Below are 13,626 nucleotides of genomic sequence, written 5' to 3' on the forward strand. Positions count from 1 at the left end.
GGCTTCAGTTAGCAGCAGTAGCAAAGGAATTGTTCGACCGCTCGGGTTCAGTAACGCGTAGCCTGCAGTGCAATCGCTCGGGTTCAGTTAGGCGACGCCTCGCTCGGGTTCAGTTAGAGCCCAATGCCTCGCACACATGCGCATACGTGTACGAGAGAAACGCGCATCGCTCGGCCCCCGACCACCCACCATAACCCGGAACTCCCCAAAATTTTCCTCGCCCTCGCTTCTACCACGGGTTTTTTCGTCATGGACGGCCCAAAGAATGTCATGCAGCTGCGTCTCCGGCCCGCCCAAGACGAAAAGCCCATTTTCTATCATGATTTTTTGTCATAGAAGTAGGAGCCCACCACATCTATGATGATACCAAGTTTTGTCACAATTATCATCATAGAAGTGTCGTAAGTATGACAGGGAAAAATTTCGTTCGGCCCAAAATGTCATGGATGTGTCTTTTTTTTGTAGTGCGTGCAACACATGTAGCACCCCGGAGATGGTTCTCCTCAAGTAGCACAGCGTCGTCATGCCGGTGCTGATCTTGCGCTACTTCATCATAAGCAAGCACTCGAGGGGGCCCGTAAATGAGTTCCGTGGGGATAACTGCTTCTGCCCCATAGACTAGGGAGAACGGAGTCTGCCTGGTGTCTTGATTTGGTGTCATTCTGAGGGACCAAAGAACCACCGGCTGCTCATCGATCCATCGCCTGCCGCACTTCTGCAGCTTATCAAATGTTCTTGTCTTGAGTCCGCGTAGCACTTCAGCATTCGCCCTCTCATCTTGTACATTGCTTTTGGGATGTGCAACAGAGTCAAATGAGATCTTGCTTCCGAGGGCATGAACATATTGCATGAAGGCGTGGCTCGTGAATTGGGTGTCATTGTCAGTGATGATCCGGGCAGGAACTCCGAAGCGGCACACCAAATCTTTCAAGAACTTGATAGCTGACCGAGCAGTTACCTTTCTCACAGTAGCTACTTCTAGCCACTTTGTAAACTTGTCGATTGCAATAAACAAGAAGTCAAAGCCCCCGACAGCTCGGGGGAAAGGGCCGAGGATATCGAGCCCCCGGACTGAAAACGGCCATGACAAAGGGATTGTCTAAAGAACTTGTGCAGGCAAATGGATGTTCTTGGAATAATACTGACAGGCTTCACACTTGGTGACTAGCTCGACCACATCTTGGAGGGCTGTGGGCCAATAGAATCCTTGCCGGAATGCTTTCTCAACTAATGTCGTTGTTCCAATGTGGGAGCCACACATGTCTTTGTGTATCTCCGCCAACAGTTCCTTTCCTTCTTCCCGGCAAATGCACTTAAATTTCACACCATTAGGCCTTCTTATGTACAGAGTGTCATCGACAAACTGGTACATACTGGGCCTCCGAGCTACTCTTTCAGCTTCATCTTGCTCATCAGGAAGTTCTCCGGTTTGGAGGAAGTGGACTATGTGCCTTGCCCAAGTTGGAGCCAGAGGCTCGGCAACAAGTATTAACGGCACCTCCCCACTCGCAGGGGCGCATTCCTCGACCGTGAGGACTAGTTGTCCGGCAGGAGGGTGCAACCTGGCAAGTGATGGAGAGTTTTTTCCGGCAGGGTCCCTGCCAGGAGGCCTGAGGGGCTCTACTGGGAGAGGCTTACCAGAGTCCAACTTTCTCCTTTTCCTGGCCATTGTTGCCGGGGATACGGATGGCTAAGTAAGATGGAGAACAAAAGTTCATGGTTCCACATGAAGCTTTTGTGTAGCACACTTTGACAGATGATCAGCTATGCTATTTTCCGCAGGGGGTACGTGCTATGTTTGCAATCTGTCAAAGCGCTCCTCCAATCCTCTCACTTCCTCAACATATGTCTCCATCAATGGACTTTGGTAATCCTTGTTGACCTGTCTCATCACAAGTTGTGAATCTCCTCGAATGATCAACTTCTTAATTCCCAACTCAATGGCAATACTAAGCCCGGCAAGGAGCCCTTCATACTCTTATGTATTGTTGGTTGCTTCCTCCCAGGGAAAATGCATCTGGACGATGTACTTCTAGTGCTCGCCAGCGAGAGCAATGAGAAGCACGCCAGCCCCTGCACCTTGCAGGGAGAAAGCACCATCAAAATACATGATCCATTCTTGGGGTGCTTCCTTGTCGGGAATAATTGTTTCCATCACTTCTTTGTCAGGGGTTGGCGTCCATTCTGTAATAAACTCTGCCAATGCCCTTCTCTGGATAGTTGAGGTGGTCTGAAACTTCAGGCCAAAGCTGGATAACTCCAAAGCCCACTCCACTATTCTGTCGGTAGCCTTAGGGTTCCGGAGCATCCTTTGCAACGGAAATTAAACGGATGAAAACCATAATCTCATGGGCTTGGTAGTAGTGGCGCAGTTTCCTTGAGGCCATGATGAGGCCAAAAATCAACTATTGCACGCCAAAGTACCTCGACCTAGCCCCCTATAGCAAGGAACTGACGAAGTACACTGGGCGTTGCACCAATTTCTTCCTTGTCACGTCCTTGGGGTTACCCCTGCTGCCGTGCTCCTCTCTGTCCTGATCATCATCCAGTCCCGCCGGGCTTTGCTTATCCTTCATTTCCTCTATTTCCCACTGTGCCACTAGGGCTGCACTAACCACTTGATTGGTTGCCGCCAAGTATAGCAGCAATGGCTCTTGTGGTTTAGGAGCTATCGAAGTGGGCATAGAGGAAAAGTAGGTCTTCAGATCCTGTAGTGATGCATCTGCCTCTGGGGTCCACTTCATGGGTCCTGCCTTCTTCAAAATTTTGAAGAACGGAAGGGCGCGCTCGGAAGACTTGGAGATGAATCTGCTAAGGGTGGCAACACATCCTATCAGACGCCTCACATCTTTAGCTGTCCTGGCTGCCTGGATCTGCTCTATAGCCTTGAACTTATCTGGATTGGCCTCGACACGCGATGGGACACAAAGAAACCAAGAAGCTTGTCGGAGGGAACGCCAAACACACACTTCTCCCTTTGGCCTCATCCCACGGAGAAATGATGCACTTCCTCCCTTTCCACCGGTGGACGGGATACGGCCGGATCAGTGACCAACGGTGAGAGAGAGAGAGGCCACCGCAGCCTTGTGTGAGATACTCTGAAGAGCGACAAACCAGGCGGCAGGCTCCATTGTATATAGTGGAGCAGACTACCTTTTTCTCCATAAAAATTGTTTTATATTCTGTGTACGTGCCATTGAGCGCTATAACTTTATTTAAAAATAACGTGGCAACACATCAAGTCGAAGTTTGTTTCGTGCACGCGTGGTACACAACCTCCCTAGGTAAACAACCGCTATAGGCGTTCAAATTAGCACGTGGGCTGCCATTTCATAAAGAAATGAGCTCCACCGTGTACCCGCGCGGGTGTGGCTGGGCACGAAGCGTGAGTACATGCACGGTGCACCTATTCTCTTCTTGTATACGTACAACACCTATGTGGGGTTGTGTGAGAGAGATATAAACCTAGAGAGATATAGTGTGTGGGTTCATGAGAGTTTTTTTGGGGGGGGGGGTCAATCAAAAAAGTAACATCTGCAATGTGTGTGAAATAGAGTCCTGGATATAACATATATATAGAGGGGGTGATCCACGAGAAGAGAGTGGAGGCATCATCGGCTTGAGGTGTCCATAGGATCGAAGAGAAGGATGATGTGTGTGTGTGTGCGCGCGATCGATAAAGAGTGCCATCAAATTTGGGTGTGCCCACGTCAAAGATATAGAGTGGCTGACCTACTGGAACGTGACAGGGGACATGTGCAGTTTGTCTCTGTGGCATGGATACCTACCTGCAGCGCTCGACTATCGGTGTGTAGTGGGGGAAGAGGGAGGCCCAATTAACTATAGAGGTACAATGGCTGGTATATGTGTGAAGGAGGATAGAGGCCTACATCATGTATTAAGGAGATCGATCTACCTCATGTATTAAGGGAGATCGATCGGCATCCATGCATATGTGCAGGAGAGGAATAAGGTTGGGAGAGAAACAGAGCTAGAGTGTTGGAGGGGTGGTAGCAGAGTTGCTTCTAACAAATGGTGGGATAGGCTTGCTAGACAAACGGAGGGCACGCCCACAATATCAATAAGAGAGGAGATGGCTGCTTGTTGTCTGTGCACGTGTGTGTGAGAGACGGGTCAGGAGGCATGCACGAATGATGAGGGGGGATGATATGGCTGTGGTAAGCAGACGTAACTACATAGGAAGATCAATCGCCCTTTGTTAGAGAAAGGAGAGACATAACTTGTGAGGTACGTCGATCGATGGGGGGGATAGTTAAAGTCGATCTAGATATATGTTGGGAGATCGATCGGTATACATGCATGTGTGTGTTAGAAGCAAATGAGGCACGAGGAGAAGGGTAGAGAGAGAGGGATGCATCTAGGAGGTGGTACGAGAGGCATACTATATCGAGGGGGAAGGAGTGTGCGAGTATGAGATCAATGAAAAGAGTGGTGGGAGTGAGGCATGGACGGTGATAAGAGAAGAGGGGAAGCTTGTATTTGTGCTAGGCACACCTGGCTAGAGAGGCATATCGATCGATGTGTGCCGTAAAGAAGGAGTTGGGGGCCTACACACACCGTGGGTGAACGACCTAAAGTGAAAAGACGAATTTGCGCGATGGATCTAGAGAATGCTGAGGGAGGGTGAGAGGGATGCGAGCATGTGCATGCACGAGAGAAAGTTAGTGCTAGCTACAAAGATAAGAGGATTGTGTGGGTGTAAAAGACGAATAGAGATCATACTTCATTATAAAAAGCGAATTCAGATATTTGAAGAATTTATCATAGTGTTTTAAACCGACGCATGTTTGAATATATATAACGGTGATACACATGGTGTGGTTATGAACATTTTATACTACATATACTATATTTTATCTCTGCTCTTATAAAAAAACGGAGTTGTTGATGATGGTGTGCCTGCCATCCTGCAATATAGGTCGTTCGATTTATATCTAGCGGATAGGAAGGAAACTATGGCAACTTTGAAAAAAGATACCCACACCCCTCTCCATATTTGCAAATTAGGCCCCTTGATCATGTTGATGTTCTGTGGAACGCATGGGCATCTTGCTAGTACTACGTATAATACATAGAACATTTATTATAATTTGGGCTAATGTGTGCCTTTTGCAGCTCAGGTCTAAATACTTGTCATAATGTAGGGGCGGGGCACTATACTTTGTGTGATAAACACGGCGTACGTATGGAACATAGTTTAGATTATGAATAATATAATTAGTACATCAAATGTACTATTATTTGGAATCAACATCAAGTGTATTGAAAAAATAGAATTCGAGTTCATGTAGTACACATAGTTCATATCTATCTCTATAGTAATCATGTGGTGTGTTATTAAGGTAATACACAAATGATGGTTGAAGTTGGCAACAATCATGATTGTAGATTCTTATTGAAATAGAGAAACGAATTCAAATTTGGTTCGAATTGCAGCGGTAGTATAGACATTTGGAATGCACTAAAATGTTGGTATGAGTTGGTTACATGCATTATACAACAAGCAAAAAAAATTAATTGGAATAACATGGATTCATACTCCCTCCTTCCATCTATATAGGGCGTAATGAGTTTTTTAAGACCGCCTTTGACTATTGACAAGATTAATAGTACATGACATTCACAATGTGAAAATTATATCATTGAAAGAACCTTTCACAGACGAATTTAACGGTGTGCTTTGTGTAAGTTGCATGTCATATATTATTGCTCTAATATTTGGTCAAAGTTAGCATCGAAAAACGCATTAGGCCCTATATAGATGGAAGGAGGGAGTAGCTTTGAATAGCATTTGTATAGTAAAACGGGGCAAGACTCTCTCTTTTTGTGGTGTGAATAGTTTTATTTTATTTTTATTTTTGGTTGAGGGAAGTGACAATTGATTTGGTACGTACAAGTACAATATTACTACACGTTAGGCTTGTCCCTAAAATTCAACCCGTGTCTTGTTATATCCCGAAAATTCAGATATCGTGCTCCCAAAACTGGTGCCTTCACAACCCGCGCCTTGCTATCCCAAAAATACAACGCGCGCGAAAACTCCCTCCAGCTGCCAAATCCCGACACACAAAATCCCCCTTCTAACACTGAGCCGAAAGGGCTGCTAGTTCAAATCGGTGGGGGGTACTTTTGTAACACACCCTACATTTTGGACAAGTGCGTCCCTAAGTCATGGTTCACCCCCTCCCATCGCCCCCTTTTTGCCATTCGAAATCCCAGGCCGCCATAACCTCTCCGCTCCAGCCGTGAAACCCAACCCTCCTCCGTCCGCCACCTCACCGCTGCCCAGCCGGAGCCTCTTCCCCGACGACTTCATCCACCACAATAGCTCGACGTCCCTTGTCCACCTCCGTGGATGAGGATCCGTCGTCCATCTCATCGTCCCGCCGGTTCAGCCGCCCCGTCCTCCACCTCCAAGGAGCTGCTCCGATGATCGCCTCGCCTATCACGGCTGCTCCATCCCCACAGCGCCGCCTTAACCTGCTCCATCGGAACCGCAGCATCCTCACCGACTCCTCGGGCGAAGCCGAGGGCTACTCGGTGCCACCAAAGAGGTTGTACACTCATCGCATCGCACCTTCTCCTTAACTCGACCTCCCGGCACCGGCGGTGCTCCATCCCGCACCCCCATGGAGCGGCTACCTTGAAGCCGGCGCCGCGGGCGACATCTCCACGGCGGCTCTCCCCCAGTGTGAGGCCCCTTCGGCGGCCATACCAGCCGGATCTGTTGCTGCTGCTCTGTCTCTTGCTCGTGCTGCTACTGCTACTCCGGCTCTCGCTTGATCGCTCGCTTGCCCAGCTGCTGCTACTGCTCTGCTCCGATTTAGCTACACTTCAATCGACTGAATCGACTTTTGGGTCAGTCGATTTTCAGGGGTTGGGGGGGCTCGCCGGAGTTAAGGAAGAACCACCCGCAGCGGGGACGGGGGCTCGCCGGAGAGGTACCCCACTATCTATCTTAGGGTTCAGGATGGGGGCGGGGGGGCTAGAGGGCTGGCCGAGGCGGCGGTGGGGAGTTGTTTCGGGGCGGCGAGGCGGCGCTAGGGCCGGTGGTTCGGTCGGTGGTGGCTGGCGGCTCAGTGGGGTGCAGGTTGAAGATGAACTGCGGGCCCTCCCTAAACTACATGTCAAGTGCCTCTCTGCTACCATTGCGTTCAGTTTCGACAGTAACATTCAGATTCCACAGTAAATTTCAGTTTCGACAGTTCAGTTTAGAGTTAACAGTTTTTACGTCATCTGTTGTAGTCAGGTGGTTTTTGGTGATGTAAATTTTACATCTATTTTACATCATCTATTGGAGATTCTATTAGAATCCCACTTGAGATTGACGATGTATGTCTTGTGCTGCTTTGGCCTTGACGTCTTACGGCTCACCGGAGCTGCTCCAACGACAGAACGACCCATCACAATAGAGCAGTGCCCTGGAAGCCATCTATAGATTCCTCAGATCTTCCTCCACACCTCCGATAGCCACCTCTGCCTCAACTGCTTCAGCGACCAACCCAATGATGCTGAGGTCGACATGGCTACGACAAAGAGGTTGTACACTTGTTGCATCACTTATTACTATACATTCACATCGATCCATTAGGGCATTTTGGTTCAACGGAAAAACATAGCAATAGGGAATTTTCCAATGGCACTCTACTATTCAATTATTCATGCATTTTGTTGAAAGGAATGAAGCAAAACATCCACCTGGACCTACTTTTCATAATCCTATGCATAAAAACAAGACCAAGTACATTCTAACTGTACAGGCTTTCATATGGTTTCACTTTATTTTGGCCATGTTTCTTTGCATTCCTCTGCTCTTCCAATTCCTGTAAACCAAACACCCAAGTTGACAGAAATCCTGTGTTTAGAAATGCTTTGTTTACCATGTGCATTCCTATCCTATTCCGGTGTTTTTCCTATCCCTGCGTTTTAAGAATCATGCAAGCCAAATGAGCCCTTATAGAATTACTTCAGTTACAGGTAGGTGTCGAAGGGGACTTTGTGTGGTTTGTCCTGCTCCTGCCACGATGTCGTCCACCTCACCTGAGCTGCTCCATTGACAGAAGCATCCACCAAACCAGACATCATGAATCCTGATCGTCTTTCGCCGCCTCAGATCTCCTTCTCTGCCACCGGCACCCACCGCAACGGCATCACCATCATCGACTCAACAGATGAACCTGAGGAGTACACGGGTCTCACACTCTTTTGTTTCTGCTTATGGTATGCATTGCTTAAAATTACCTGCTACTTTATCATCATGTTGACCTCTTGGACTCCAAGTCAGGTCCAAATTAATGTTCAAACTTGAGTTCTAAATTAGTTGTGGGGCACATATCGAGGAAGCAATGAATAGTCTGTTTGTCTAATATCTGGTTCACCTAGGGTATGCCTATGTTGTTCATCTTGCACTACAAAAAAATACACTTCCGTGATGATACATGTTTGTCATAGTAGGTCGCGTTTTTTGTCATGCATGTACATCCATGAAAAATTTATGACAGAATCAAGATAGTCATACCTGTGTTGTCGTAGAAGTGTTCCATGACATTACCAAAATTATCATCACGGAAGTGTCCACTTCCATGACGATAAATCGCGCGTCACAGAAGTGCTTTCATCAAGGGTGACCGACACGTGGCATCCACCGTAACGGAACGCCGTTAAGCTATCAGGTCGGGTTTTGGATCCGATAACCCGTTAACAGCCCCGACCAATGGGAAATTTCCACGTGTAAAATTCTGATTGGCCGAAGGGAACACCTGTCAGCTCGTCAGTGGGCCAGATGTAGCCCGTCCATTGGAGGAGACATGCCTATGGTACATTGACACATGGCTGGGCCCAACAGAGGCCCATATAGGTTAAAAAGGCCGGCCCAGTCAAAGGCCCGTAGAACTTAATCAGGTACTAGTGGGCCAGCCCAATAACGGCCTGCTTAATAAAGGCCCATTTACAGCCCGAAACCAGATCTGGCTCGTTAATTGTTCGCCCAATATTTGGGCCCTTTACGGCCCGAAGCCAGATCTGGCCCGTTAATTATTCGCCCAATATTTGGGCCCATTTGCGGCCCGAAGCCAGATCTGGCCCGTTAATTGTTCGCCGAATATTCGGGCCCAACTACAGCCCAGTGACTTTCGGCCTGTTAGAGGCCTGATATAGACATGGGCCTATTTCAGCCCGGTGTGACTTTCGGCCTGGGAATGGCCCATGCAGCCCATGGGCCATATATGGTCCGAGGGACATCGGGCCCAGTAACGGCCCATGCTAAAGGTGGCAACAGTTAAGCCCAACGTGACTTTGGGCCTGTTAAAGGCCTGTCGCGTAATTTGGCCCGTTGATGCCTGTACTAAGCTTTCGGCCTCTTAATGGCCCATGATATCAGTGGGCCAACTAGGGCCCAAGATATGTTTCGGCCTGCTAACGGCCCGTGAGCTAACTGGGCCCATAACGGCCCGGTCTACATTTCGGCCTGCTGAAGGCCCATCGACGACTAGTGAAAACTGAGGCCCAACATGCATTTTGGCCTGCTAAAGGCCCGTGGTTTCATCTCGGCCGTAACAGGCCAGTACAATATTCAACCTGTTAACGGCCCAACGCTACCTGGGTCGACAAAAGGCCCAACTAAAATATAGGCCGGTGTAAGTTTGGGCCTGGCGCAATGTGTGAAGGCCCCAATCATTCGGGCCCAAGAAAGACACGGGCCGGCCCAATTGTGGCCCGCTAAAAACCTGGCCTGTTATCGAATGTTTCGGCCCGGTCGACTTCATCTGATTTTTTTCCAGATAGCGAATGATGGCAGTAACTAGTAGGAATTAAGAACAAACCTACTCTACACAATAAAGAAATTATGGCATCGTAACTAAGAATAAACCTACACTATACAATAAAGGATTTAAGGTATATTACATCCACTGGGTATCGAAGTTCACAACCAGTGATCATAAAGCACAACGAAGAAGCAGATTACAAAAACTGGGCACCATTGCAGCGTAACAAAATAATACTGAACCGAGACCACTTCCAAGACAGTTCAAGAAAGGTTAGCCTTGCGGGGGAACTGCTGCGCAAGCTGCTGAGCAAGGCTGTGAGACCGGCCTAGCATGTCGGTCATAGCTTCTAGGTGTAGCTGTTTAGTGATGAGGTTCTCATTGGTGTTCTCCGCAATCTTTCTTAGATATAGGACTTCAAGTCGAAGTTGAGTTGCAGAATGCCTTTCTGCTAGAACTTGGGACTGAAGAAGTCGAACTGATTCAGACAATGAATTATGTGAGCTTGTCTGACTGTTAGTCTCAAGTAACTTGAACACTGCATCAAGACAAGACTTTGGGGTTGTCTCGCTATCTTCAAGATGTTTTGCCTTCTTTGCTGCAATATATGTTGGGTTTGTCTCACAGCCTTCAGCAGACTTGTGCATGCCATCAGGCATATCACCCTGAAACAAAGCAGAGAGATGACAGGTTTTGCGCGTGTATAAACAAAGATGATAATTGTTCTATCAATTCTATCCAATTTCAAATTAGAAAATAAAGAGTAAGTTCAAAATATCAATAGCATAATTTGGCATTGTTCATAATGCGGGGAGCTTCACCACACTACTGGATTACCATGTCAACATAACAAGCATAGATGAAGGGCAAAGAAAATCATTGTATCTATTTTGGATAATGTGCATGGCATGTTGTTCATATCATCAGCCACATCAGTAAGATAAAACAGGAGATGACAAGGTGCAAACGTGGGCTGCTTCATCACACACTGGATTATAGATCCACAAAACCAAGCATACATATAGGGAGTATTAAGTAATGTGCATGGTATGAATAAGAAATTTGGTTTTACAAGTAAAACTTAGAACTTACGGTTCTTACGAACATGCATTTTGGTAGAAACAGCAAACTAAACAGCAGTAAACGATAGGGAGTATGAGCAAATTAAATAGCAGTTGAGGATAAAGGCTTTAGAAGGACTGACTTACATTAACAGTTAACACCAGCTTTATAATGCCCTTCTCCATGTCAAGGGAAGGATAACTCAAGAATTTCAGCACATAATCTTCTTCATAAGCATTGCATGTACTCTACATTTTGTAGAGAGTAATTATAGATATGATAATACTGGAAGGGATAGAGGATAATGAAGATAAGATGCAGATTGATGCTACATAATCAACTACCAATCCCTGGAAGTACAAGCATTACATGACAAAATGTACTGACAAGAGCAATGGGCTACACTTCTGCACTGGCATTATCTGTGTATTCTACTTGTTGGTAAGATTAAATATAGATCTGATCTTTTTTAGTAAATGGTGGGCGAGGGAGATAAGATGCAGAATGCTACAAAATGAACCAATCCCTCTTCCCATAATACAAGAGTGTTTTGAACATTGGTGTACTGTACAAAATGTTCTTATATTATGGGACGGAGGGAGTAGCTGTTAATGTAAGTACAGTGATAGACCACGTTCAGTCCTTACAAGAGGACTGCAGAGCTAAACCTCTTCAAAAGCATTGGGTTGATTCTAAATTTGTGTAAGAGTCCATACGGATCTTATAATGTCCACCAAATGGGCGATTACGAGGCTAACATGTGCAGTGATGCTACATAATCAAACAGCTATGAAAGTAAGTATGGTCATACAGGGCAAGAGGTACTCACGAGAGCAATGCAGTGTGCAGTATAGTTGCGAGATTCTGTGGTCCCTTGAGAAGGAATGTTCTTCTGCTAACAGTTTTTGTACAAGTGAGACATTAAGGCAAATCCAGAAATGTAGTTCAAATTGTGATGTGATATCATAGACAGTACCTTACACTGCAGCCGAGACCAATGTGTAACAAGATTATTCCAGTCACCGTCGGATAAATGTAGCACCGGAGACTTTACAGAAATTTCGTTCAGAGGCTTGCCATCGAAGTGCGCTTGCCTCAGGTAGGAACGATACTTCATCAACGAGTGCTTGAAAAGCGCAACCAACTCTTGCTCGTCATCACAATCCAGTTTGCTCCTCGCCTATTTAAAAGAATGAAATCTTGTGTCTTCTGTCAGCAGAAACATATGCAGTAATGACCATGAATAACATTAGTACATTACTTACGCGTAAGTCGCGGAGGAAGACTGGAAATTGTTCTATGTCTGCGGTATAATCTTTCCATGAAGGAAAGGTGCGCACAAAGTTCCTGACAACAACATAAGCTTCGTCTTCTAAACTGGGAAGAAATGGAAAAGGGGTCCTATTTGCTGCAATTGGGGCTCTCTCTGGTTCGAAAAGGGATTTGGCAACTGGATTTGGTGTACTCTTTGCTGGAATGGGGGTTTTGCGTCGTACAGCTGGTGCTATATCAACTGGCATAATCATATTGTTTGCTGCAGTTGGGGTCTGCTGAGTTGGGGCATCAGAAATGACCAGTGTAGTAGGGCTAGAGTCTGCTAGAGTTGGGGTATTTTGTGGGTTAGGTGATATTGCAACTACACCTAATGGGCTATTTGATTTATCAGGTGCCACTACCTTTTCCAAATACTTTGCTTGTGCTCCTCCACGATCAGCAATAGCCCTCTTCCTTTTGAACGTCTGATACACAAGAACAACATTTGAATGGATAAATATGGTATGATGACAGATGTAATATGTACTGAAAATGGATAGGTAGGGCGTATTCACATACATGATGTGTAAACTAAGCTAATGGCAGTTCAACAAAGTAGAAGCAATGCAAAGCATCAGTTGCAAGATATGTGCGAGCAATGTAACCTTGGAAAGTTAGAGCAAGTACCTTGATGGGTGAATAAGATAGGGCATCTTCCTCTGGCTCCTCCACTAGGGAGTTACATTGACTTAGGTCTCCCTCTAGCTCAGAATCACTATTAGGATCATATTCTGAGCATGAATCTGTAGGTGGAGAACGTTTGCATTGCATTGCATCCAAACTTGATTTCAGTCCCTTAATGCCAAGTTTGATAGCCATGGCATTGTTCTGCTTTATTCTTTTCATGCGCGCAAGCTCATAATCATTATGATGCTGTTCAGAATGTGAGATTCATGAAAACATAAAAAGTAGTCAGATTATCTATGGAATGCATTGCGGATTCAACTCGGAGAGTGTCTCCCTATAAACCCCTGCATATGCAAAGTTCACCTCCCCAACCGTGTTGACCAGACCACACACAGAAATACAAACCCCTTATGTCTCTATAACAGGCAGGCACACATTTCAAAACTGAAGTAGGAACATTAGAATCATATGAAATTCGTATTTGAACAAATAAACTAAGCAATTATGAGTGGCGTAATGTTTAGCTTCAAGGGTGGAGTGTTGGTAGTGCGACACAAAGCAAGTAGGCAGATTGTATTCCATGTAAAAGATTGAAACCTATGTAAAAGCTGGAAATGACACTTTCTTTCTATCTATACAATGCAGTGTTCGTTACCCACACATGATGGAAGAGATCACATAGAGAAATACTATTCACTCAGGTCTACGGTTCCAGTATTTAGAAATAGGGTGGTCCACCCTAAAAGAATATTGACAACAAATATGACAAGGCAAGCATAGATGTAGTGAATCAATCATTTACTTGTGAGCTTATTAGGACAAGTATGCAGAATTGTAA

This window comes from Triticum aestivum, chromosome 7B (assembly GCF_018294505.1).
Source record: "Triticum aestivum cultivar Chinese Spring chromosome 7B, IWGSC CS RefSeq v2.1, whole genome shotgun sequence".
In the NCBI taxonomy this organism is placed as follows: domain Eukaryota; kingdom Viridiplantae; phylum Streptophyta; class Magnoliopsida; order Poales; family Poaceae; genus Triticum; species Triticum aestivum.